The sequence below is a fragment of the Octopus bimaculoides genome, chromosome 25 (genome assembly GCF_046866305.1).
Source record: "Octopus bimaculoides isolate indiv1 chromosome 25, ASM4686630v1, whole genome shotgun sequence".
In the NCBI taxonomy this organism is placed as follows: domain Eukaryota; kingdom Metazoa; phylum Mollusca; class Cephalopoda; order Octopoda; family Octopodidae; genus Octopus; species Octopus bimaculoides.
In genome coordinates, this window is record NC_142952.1 from 31,112,109 (window position 1) to 31,122,108 (window position 10,000).

Genomic DNA, 10,000 nt, shown 5'->3' on the forward strand with positions numbered 1-10,000 from the left:
TTATTACTGTCGTTGTTATTGTTGTTGTTGTAGGTGTTGTTGTGGTTGTAGTGGTACTGTCGTATTATTGTTGTTATACTAATTCCACTCCTTGCGATGCGCCCATATCATACCACTACTTTCATGATGCATATTCGAACAAAATGCCCAGAGTTAATATTCTATTTTAAGTCGGTTATATTATTCTATTGGTCTTCGTCCGTCAAATTCGTTTGAGGGTATGGTTCGGCTAGTGCCTTCGCTGCAGCATCCTTATACTGTACTTCAATGACTACTCAGCTATCAGAACGCATATAAGCATTAGGTAAGCCCGGACACCGTCTTCAGGCTGGAGAGATAGATGCTTCCACTACTGGTTGCATATCCATGACTTTTTGTGAACTACATCTGCCAACATCATGAAGTAATTCCGAGGCCCCGGAAACAGTTTTCGGATCTGTAATAATATACCGTCTTCCCTTAAAACTTTGTATCTTTGTACGCTGAGTAAATCGGCTCTGATAATATATAAATATTTACATATTCACACATGGATATTTTCAGTCTTTATGTACACGCTACTTACATACATACACACCTATATAAAGGCATATAGAAACCAGGTCAGGAGTTGAGATTGGTGAATAATATATTTATTTAACCTCTTGTCATCTTCAAGATTACGGCCGTTTCGCAGCTTTCTTCGTGTAGTAATAACTTATACACTGAAATTACTCTTATTACTTGAAGAAAGCTGTCTAGCAGCCAACGTCCTAACGATGTCAAGTGGTTAGGTGAATGTGTTCATCTCTCATACCCCCTGATTGCGTATGGTTTATATACTCCTGATCATGAACGCTCCCCCACTCAACGCTGTGCTATATTTCAATATTACAGCAACAAAAATTGTTTCAATATATGCAACAACATGTACAACAAAGACAACAGCAACAACATCATCCAAAACGGGTAACATCTGCATCAACAACGAAAACAACAACAACAACAACAACCATAACAACAGAAACAATTAGAATAATGGCATTTACATCTTCTACAACAACAACAGCACGAATAATAAAAACAACCACCACATCAACTATTAATAACGACAAGCACAACAACGACAACATCTATAATAACAACAAACCCCCCAACAATAATAACAACATCAACAACAACTACAATATCAACAACCAGAAACACTTAAAAACTCCTACCAATCAACATATTCGATCAATAAGTGACCTCCCTCCTCCGCCCGACCTCTGCCTCGCCTCCTCCACCGTCACCGCCGCCCTCGTCTCCTCTGTCGATCTGTTCCGATGCTGCCACCACGTCGGAGACTCCCCCCCTCACTAGGGGCCAGCAAACAGTTAACCATGGATGGCATTTATAGTCTGACCCCTTTTGAAAGGGGTCAGCGTTGCAATCTATTGAAGACGCCATTTAAAAATCAATTGTGTGTATGCATTTATGTGTGTGTGCGCGTGTGTGTGTGTGCGTGTATGAATGTGCATGTATGTATGTATATACGTATGTAGGTATTTATATACGTATATATAAGTATGCATGGCTGGATGTATGTAATAGCAATGGTGTAATGAAGAAGCTACTACTACTACTACTACTACTACTACTACTACTACTACTACTACTACTACTACTACTACTACTACTACTAATACTAGTCTTACCAGTGTTGTTGCTGCTGCTGCCCCCGCTGCTACGATTTGGGCCAACGTTAAAAATCAATTCTCAGAACACTCCCCCCCCCCATCACTGATATTGATGATGATGATAATGAAGATGATGATGATGATGATTACCTTTGGTGAAAGAAGATAACGGGAGAAGAAAAGAGATATAGAGATATAGAGAACGAGGGGGTAAAAACAAGAATGAAATGTCGAGGATTAAAAGGAGAAAGTGAGACAGAGAGGGAGAGAAAGAGAGGGAGAGACACACAGAAAGAGAGAGAATGAGACTCAGACAGAGAGACAGATAGAGAGGGAGAGAGAGAGAGAAAGGTAAAATGAGATGAGAATGGGAGGAAGGGAGAGAGAGAGAGAGACAGAGTAAACGAGACAGAAGTAAAGCGATAAATATATATATATATATATATATATATATATATATAGATAGATAGATAGATAGGTAGATAGATAGATAGGTAGATAGATAGATAGATAGATATAGAAACAGAGAGAGAGAGAGAGAAAGACAAAGAAAAAGTGGGACAGAGGGAGTTGGAGGAAGTGCGAGGTGAGAAATAAAAGACATTTCTTTCTCTTGCATTGGTTTCTATAATTTTCAGGCGTGTGTGACGTCATGAATTCTTTAGATTCTGCCTGCGGCACCTCCTCCCCTGCGTAAATTCCTCCTCCACCGTCACCGCCACCACTAACGCGACCAACCACTGCCATCACCACCACCACCACCACCACCGCCAATACTACTGCTAATACTTCTACCAACGTTACTACCACAATTACAATCAAAACGAACACCATTGCTATTACAAGCACAATCGTCACAAACTATTTATAAATATATATACACACACACACATATATATATACATATATATATATATACATATATATACACACACACATATATATATATATATATCGTCGTGGCACTCGGTCGGTTACGACGTCGAGGGTTCCAGTTGATCCGATCAACGGAACAGCCTGCTCGTGAAATTAACGTGCAAGTGGCTGAGCACTCCACAGACACGTGTACCCTTAATGTAGTTCTCGGGGATATTCAGCGTGACACAGTGTGACAAGGCCGACCCTTTGAATTACAGGCACAACAGAAACAGGAAGAAAGAGTGAGAGAAAGATGTGGTGAAAGAGTACAGCTGGGTTTGCCACCACCACTCACTGCCGGAGCCACGTGGAGCTGTAGGTTTTTTTCGCTCAACAAACACTCACAGCATTGATATTAAATCGAAACAGCGATCCTACTACTGCGAGTCCGCTGCCCTAACCACAGGGCTATTGCGCCTCCACATTAATGCATATATTATATATATATATATATATACATATATATATATATATATATATATATATATATATGGTGGAGGCGCGTGGCTTAGTGCTTAGGGTGTCAGCATCATGATCGTAAAATTGTGGTTTCGATTCCTGGAACGGGCGACGCGTTGTGTTCTTGAGCAAGACACTTTATTTCACGTTGCTCCAGTCCACTCAGCTGGCAAAAATGAGTAACGCTTCGATGGACTGGCGTCCATATGATAATGAAACCGGGAAAGCGGGCCCATGAGCCCGGCTAGGCTTTAAAAGGGCGCATTTATTTTATTTTATATATGTATTTATGTATATATAAATATATACAGAGAGAGAAATTAATAGATAGATACATAAAATATTCTCGTATACACTTGTATGTATGTGTATATATATATACATATATATATATATGCGTGGTAGAGCTGAAATGTTTTTGGCTTTAAGGGTGTCGAGGAAAGGCCTGGTTGGAGGCCCAACTTTCCAAGTTCTTTTACAGGGCTTAGGAAAGAACGAAACAAACGCTGCAATGAAAGTGTCAAGCCGAGAAGGGAATATGTTGAACAAAATCCTAATTAACTGATCCTCCTTTAATATACCTTTACCCAAAGCCAGCGGACCTTTCAGAATCCCAACGTACATATATCATTTGACTGCGGCCATGCTGGAGCACCGCCTTCAGTCGAGAAAATCGACCTCAGGACTTATTCTTTGTAAGCCTAGTACTTATTCTATCGGGCTTTTTTGCCGAACCGGTAAGTTACGGTGACGTAAACACACCAACATCAGTTGTCACGCGATGGTGAGGGGACAAAGACACACACACACAAAAAATATATATATATATACATATATATATGTGTGTGTATGTGTCTGTGTATGTATATATTTTATAAATAGTAAATAAGGATGTGTATTTATTTATGTATGTACATGTATATATGCACACACACACACACATATATGTATGCATGCATGTGTGTATGTGTCTGAATCTATATTTACATCTATACGTCTGACTATCTTTCTATCAATCAATTGACCTATCTCTGTGTGCATATATATATATAAATATATATATATATATATGTGTGTGTGTGTGTGTATGTACATACATATATGTGTGTGTACACATGTATGTATGTATATATACATTTATATGTATACACATATACATACATACACGAATACACACGCACACATACACTTTACACACACGCACACTTATATTAAGAGAACAATAGCGAATAAAACCTGATAGAAAGTTGCTTGACTGCACCCGAAATAAAGCATTTAGCAATGATGCAATATCACAAAATGAAATCGCCAAAAAGAAAATAAATATGTAAATAAATAAAAGTTGGCGGAATTATTGCCTCCGCAATACATTAATCAATACATTAATTTATGTGAGAAATGTTACTGCAATTTATCTGGTTTTAAAGAATGTAATAGAAATGTCAATACTGGTTTTACTATCAGCCACAAGGTGTAAATAACCTAAAGAAGGAATGTCTTAGCCAATGCCCACACACCACACAAATATCACGTAAATATAAATAAAAGTGGTTTATGATTAAGCCTAGTTTCGAAACAGGAATGCCAACATTGATTTTGATGCATAAAATTACGAAAAAATGTAGAGTGCAATACTCCGCATCGTCATAATTAAATAAAACAGTTCTCTCGCGTTTTCACTTTGTCTCTGTCTCTCTCTCTTCCTTCTCTTTATTCTTTCTCCCCTCTTTCTCTCTCTCTCTCTCTTCCTTCTCTTTCTCCTATCTTTCTCTCTCTCTCTCTTTTCTCAGAATCAGTCTCCCGCCCAGTCTTCCTCTCACTCTTTCACTTTCTTTTTTCTCTCTCCCACTCTTCTTCTCTATCTTTTCTTTCTCTCTCTCTTTCCCTCTCCCACACTTCCTCTATCTCCTATTTCTCTGTTACTCCCTCGCTCTCTCTCCTTCTCTCTATTTCAGTATCTCCCTATCTCTCACTCTTCCTCTCTCTCTCTCTCTCTCTCTTTTTCTGTATCTCTACATCACTGACTCTCTTTTTCAATATCAATCTGTCACCCACTCCTCGTCTCCCTCCTCTCTCTCTCTCTTTCTCACCCTCTGTGACTCCCTTTCTCTCTATCTCTCTATCTTTTTCTCCCTCTACATCTACCATGCTTATAAGCTTCATACTTTCTAGACTCCCCCACCACCACCACAATATTAAATTCTAAAAGCCCCATGACCTTCCCGTGAAATAAACCAAAATGGTTTGCTCTTCTCTTTTACCGATTCCTTGACTCAGCAAGTCTCCTGCTCCCACGAGTACAGAGCGGAGGCTGCTTCACATAACATCAGAATATGTCCACACCCCTGTGGGCCGTATGGACACACGGCTAGGGGCCAGACCACCTCTGAGTCCTCTAAGGCTGTTTAGTCACATTAGCAACTTTAGTCACATAAGTCACTTTAATTACATTAATTACATTAATCACTTCAGTCAGGTTAGTCACTTTAGTGATATTAGTTCCTTCAGTCACATTAGTCAATTTAGTCACTTTTGTCACATTAACCACTTCAGTCCCTTTAATTGCATTAGTCACTTTTGTCACGTCAGTCAGTTTAATCCCTGTAATTATATTAATCACTTCAGTCAGGTTAGTCACTTTAGTGATATTAGTCAATTTAGTCACTTAAGTCCATTGAATTACATTAGTCACTTTAGTCATATTACTTTAGTCACTTTAGTGACAATAGTCAATTTAGTCACTTTAGTCATATTAGTCACGTTGGTCCTTTTAATCACATTATTTTCGGCTATTTGACTCAAAACTGGGGGCTCTCACAAATACAAAGCACGGATTAGGATTAATAGGAAGCAGATCTTTAATGACCCACACTCCCGAAAACCACAGCTGGAGCCCTACCACTCTGTAGTCCTATGTCTTATCCAGACGAACTGTAAGAGAAGGAAAATAAGGTATTCTGAATAAAGGAACACAGTTCAAGCCTCGAGTCTCGCGTATCAAACAGTAAAGACATAATGGATACAAGGGGGATAAGTTAGGAGACTTCGCTCGTGTTTTACAGCGAGATTCCCGTGAAAAACGAAACTACAATATTTTTGAATAAAACTCTAAGGACATATACGCCCCGAATAAACAAAACTATTGATTTCAGCAATCTGCAAACTGAGGAATGTACATACTCTTACACGCGCGCGCGCGCGCGCACACACAAACACACACACGTGCACAAATGCACACAAGTGCATACACACTCGTATATGTTCTTGTAATGTCGGATTTAACACGCTCGGAGAGATGCGGATTTGTGAAGACCTTTCGCTGCGAAAATAGTCGTGGGAGAAGATTCGCCTTCTAGACGCATTGGGCTTGATGATGACAATGACGATGATAACACGTCGATGACGACGATGATGATGCTGCTGTTGCTACTACTGCTGATGATGACGATGACGAATATGATGATGATGATGATGATGATAATGATGACAACAACGACGACGATGACGGTGAAGATGATGATGACAACACAGAAAATTAAATGTAGTTATTGGCAAAGTATAGCTGAAAATGCTTTTTGGTTTGTCTCATCCTGTAAGGATGACGGTGGGAGGTAGTGGGAGGTAAAAGAATTGCGCGCGCGCGCACGTGTGTGTGTGACTCAGTGTGTGTGTATTTGAGAAGTGTAACGAGCAATGAAGTGATGTGTAAGAGGTTGGGAGAGGGATGTGTATGTCACATGCTCGTACCCGTTCTGTCACCCACCTTTTCTCTCGCCTTCATTTTTTTTCTATTTATATATGTGGGATCGATGTGCGAATGCGTGCATGTGTATGTGTGTGTGTGTGAACGTCTATTTGCATTTTGCATGCGTCAACACACGAGTATGCATTCGCACTCTCTACTTATATATATATATTTATATACACACAGTTATATATACACGCATAAAGAAATATATGATTGCAAATACATTTGTAAGTGTGTGCGTGTGTGTGTGTGTATATGCGTATACATGCATACGCAGATGCTTGCACGAATCTTGGGTAGGTTCTGTGCCACCCTCACGAATTCTTCAAGTAAATTTGGTATCACGGAGAAGTTCCTTTACCTTCTCTCCCCACACGCCACCCCCATCTCAATCAACACGCCACTGGCACGTTCATATACATACACACACACGCATATATATATATATACACACACTCACGAATATACACATAGATATACATATGTATATATATATATATATATATATATATATATATATATATATATATATATATACATATATATATATATATATATATATATATATATATATATATATATATATATATACATATATATATGTATATATATATGTGTGTGTGTGTGTGTACGTATATATATATATATATATATATATATATATATATATTTGTGAGTGTGGATATGTGTGTATGTACGTTCTATATATATATACACGCATCCCCAAATGCACCTAAAGCCCTAAAGAAAAACACAATTCGCAGACACGAATACATGTTTAAATCGAGTTGAGAAGCGAACCCCTTCATTCCCAACACCACGACAACCACCACCACTTCTGCCATCGGTCCCACCAGCACCAACACCATCACAAACTCCAAAACCTTATCACCATCATCATAACCACCACCAACAACAACAGCAACAAAAGAGCAGAACCCTCAAACGAAACAGACTCTTATGTATTCGTCCGAGCTGCTAAAAGTAGCAGCGGAATACCTCGTAATCTCACTCGTTTCAGTTTAAAAGAAAAAAAGACGTTGGATTGCTGCAATCATGGAAGAAATTTAGTGGAACATGACGGGATGGTCATAACTGGAATGACTCTGTCCATAGCTCTGCTTCATCAGAGTTGATGTGTGGTTGAATAACAAGCAACAACATCAACAACAATAACATTATCATCACCATCCGGTTTTTTTTGTGCGTGTGGTGGGAGACGCGAGACATTGACCTTGTACCAAAATTTGAAAATCAATGTTAGTTTAGCCAGAAGGGTGACAGATAACAGGATACCTTGGAAGATAATAGGGTACCTGGAACTGTATTTTCGAAAAAGATTCGTCATCAAATAGGCAGTATGATAGGAAGTTGTACGTTTATGTGTAAGTTAAAAAACCGGAAAAATAATCCAGAATCCTTGTCCGGTACCGGATTGATCCCAAAATCTAATCAGTTGGTGCTAGTCACGAGGCCAAAAATCCTTGAAAGTTTCATCCGAATCCATCCAGCGGTTCTTGAGACATCTCGTCCACGGACAAAGACGACAGAAAACAATACCGCCCCCTTAGCAATGGCGGAGGTGATAAACTAATAAATCATTCATTATTTTCCATCTTACTTCAAACGAAGACAGAGTATTTGAATAGAAATATGGAATCAAAAACATTAAAGCGATCTTCATGAAAATCTTTCATCCACATTTCATGTAAATTTGAGTTCCAACCAGAAGCAAAATAACGACTGTTATTTAACAGGTCATCCCATAAGTTCTGTCCGAATTTTGAATAAAGAAAACAAGTGATCAAATGTTATATTTAATTGAAATTGAATCATCAATGTACTTACCTTGATTATCTACGACTTCCTTCCGTCTATTTACAAGTTTTTTAATCCCATCAATGTAAAACTCTTTTGGTTTCAAAGTGAAGAACTCTGAAATGTCAGTTTCGGCCTCCTCCTGGCTTGCGAAAGTTATGTCCCCCAAATGATTCTGTAAACTACGAAACAAATGCTAGTCTGAAGGAGCAAGGTCGGGAGAATAAGGTGGAAGAGGAATTTTTTCCCAACCAAGCTCTTCGATCTTCTGTGATGTGATCTTTGCAGTGTGGTGTCGCGCATTGTCCTGATGAAAGATCAATCTTTTTCGATTCACTAAAGTGGGTCCTTTTTTCTTCAAAGCTTAGTTCAAACGCTCTAATTTCTGACAGTAGACTTGAGCATTGATTGTTGCATTAGGTGGTAACAATTCAAAGTGAATTACTCCTTTGCAATCCCACCAGATAGAGAGAAGAACCTTTTTCCCATGAAGTTCCCTTCTCGGTTGTGGTTGAATTTTTTTCCCTTTTAGCAAGCCTCTGTTTACGACGTTTAACCTTTCGATAGAAGATCCATTCTTCGTCACCAGTCACAAGTCTATCCAAAAAGGGTGAAATAAGTTCGCGAGAATGGAGAGAAGAGCAGATGTCAACTCGGGATTTGCGGTTGCTTTCGGACAATTCACGAGGCACCCATTTTCCAAGTTTAGGAACCTTTCCAAGTTGTTGAAGATGACGACGAACAGTTGTATGGTTTGAACTAAGCTTTATTGCCAATTCTTCAACTGATAATGCAGGATTTTCTTCAAGTAATGCCTCAAGGAGCTTATCATCAAACTCAACTGGACGTCTTGTTCGATCTTCATCTTCAAGGCTGAAATCTCCATTTCTGGATTTTGCAAACCATCTTCTGCAAGTTCTTTCATTCAAGCATTCTTTCCCATAAACGGAGTGTATGTTTCGAGTCGCTTCGGCTGCAGAGTTACCCTTTTTGTACTCATAAAGCATTATGTGCCTGAAATGCTATTTGGATACTTCCATGTTAGAAAGGGTTTTAATCAAAGAAATTTTAATTCTATTATTCTGTAAAATAATATTTAATTAGTTTAAATGTACACAAATGCATAGAAATAATTTTTAATTCCATTAGACATTCGAAAATACTATTAAATTTCATTCAATTTTTAAAAAGTCAAAATCGGACAGAACTTATGGGATGACCTGATAAATACTTCGTTATTTTCAAAATTAATTGAAAAAAAAGACAGTGTATTTCTTCGGAAATAGGGCAATAAAAAGGTGAATGCTTTCACTGTAAAATTTATACATTCATTCACAAACTCTTCACACGCAGTTCCCTTTTTAATAAAGCAAATCTTAGTGTATAATGCAAGGATATT

General features: G+C 38.5%; 1 long non-coding RNA gene across 1 annotated transcript in view; it reads right to left on the reverse strand.

Annotated features, from left to right (window-relative positions):
• The window catches only part of LOC149131150 (uncharacterized), a 559,538-nt gene that overhangs the window by 358,425 nt on the left and 191,113 nt on the right, over nt 1-10,000 (reverse strand). The gene's annotated exons all lie outside the window — the stretch shown is intronic.